The sequence below is a fragment of the Microtus ochrogaster genome, chromosome 8 (assembly GCF_000317375.1).
Source record: "Microtus ochrogaster isolate Prairie Vole_2 chromosome 8, MicOch1.0, whole genome shotgun sequence".
In the NCBI taxonomy this organism is placed as follows: Eukaryota; Metazoa; Chordata; class Mammalia; order Rodentia; family Cricetidae; genus Microtus; species Microtus ochrogaster.
In genome coordinates this window covers 40,287,609-40,289,308 of record NC_022015.1, presented here as the reverse complement: position 1 = coordinate 40,289,308, position 1,700 = coordinate 40,287,609, and positions in this window count along the sequence as shown.

The window sequence follows — 1,700 nt, the reverse complement described above, 5'->3', positions numbered from 1 at the left end:
CTGGCTTTGTGGGAGCCTAGGCAGTTTGGATGCTCACCTTACTAGACCTGGATGGAGGTGGGTGGTCCTTGGACTTCCCACAGGGCAGGGAAACAGGGCAGGGAACCCTGATTGCTCTTTGGGCTGACGAGGGAGGGGAACTTGATTGGAGGAGGGGGAGGGAAATGGGAGGCGGTGGCGGGGAAGAGACAGAAATCTTTAATAAATCAATAAAAAAATGAAAAAAAATAAAAAGAAGAAAGTGAAGAAAAAAGATCCTGTTCACAGGCTTGTCATCGGAAGCTTATCTTTACGGCTCCACCCGTCCCACCACCTCCACTTTATTGTCCAACTACGGGATCAGAGTTCTCAGAAAATGGAGGAAAGAGCAACTAATTAGCTTCGGACAAAGGGAAAGGCAGAAATATCAGGGACAGAGAGCAGAAAACAGGCCATAGCCATAGAATGGCTTGCTGTGCAACTGGATAAAAATAGATCTGGTGTCCCGGGAGCCTCGCTGGAGAAAAACAAAGCGCATCCTCAAGTTGCTGAGTTTATGTCCTGTGCCCAGACAAAGCTCGGGTTCAGGTATGGAACACACAGAGCCAAGAGACAGCCTGAGAAGGGAAATTATTGCAAAGATTTATCCCTTGATGTTAGATGGTACTGAAATGGGTAAGGTCAACGAATGTCTCAGCCCAATTCCATGAATACATGCTTAATGTATACTATATGCTTAATGTATACTATGTGCTAGGCCTAGGGCAGCCTCCAAAGACACACAGACACACATGTCTGTTCTCTAGCTTACATGCTGGAGGGGAAAGATCGGTAATTAACAACTGTTACAGGCATGGTGTGGTCTGTAACTCTAACACTCAGGAGGCTAAATCAGGAAGATTTGGAGTTTGAGACAGGAGGAGGAGGAGGAGGAGGAGGAGGAGGAGGAGATTGGCACAAATAGTCACTTTCTCTGGAAGCTATCAGATGATGCAACTGACCAAATTAAGGAGAGGAGGAATGGGGAAATTATCTTAGGGTTAACCATGTGCACTAAAATACAGCAAAGGGCTTAAAAATCTTTTGGAGTCTTGTGGGAAAATTTAGGCAAGAATCTATACTAGGGAAACTTAAAGGAAACGCATAAGGCAGCAAAGAGTGGAGGCTCACATCTGTAATCCCAGCTGGGGCAGGAGTAGTGCTGGTGTTTGAGGCCAGCCTGGGCTGCATTGTGAATTGTAGGCAAACCTGGGCACAGACTGAGACCTTGTCAAAGCACAAATGAAGGCTGGAGATATATCAGGGTTGGCAGAGTGCTTGCCTAACATGAACACAGTCCCAGGTTCCATCCTCAGCACCGCATGAGCGGAGCGTGGTGGCTCACACCTGAAATCTCAGTGCTCTGGAGGTGGAGGGAGGAAGATCAGAAATTCAAGGTCATTGTTGGCCACGTATTGAGTTCCAGAATTTGAAGTCAGCCTGGGCTGCTACATCTACACATATACACACATACACACACACACATGCACACACTCACACCAACATCAATAACAACAATGACAAAAGACATGAGGCTATCATATGCTTAGAACACTTATAATATGGCCGGGTGGTGGTGGCACACACCTTTAATCCCAGCACTTGGGAGGCAGAGGCAGGCGGACCTCTTTGAGTTCGAGACCAGCCTGGTCTACAGAGCTAGTTCCAGGACAGGCTCCAAA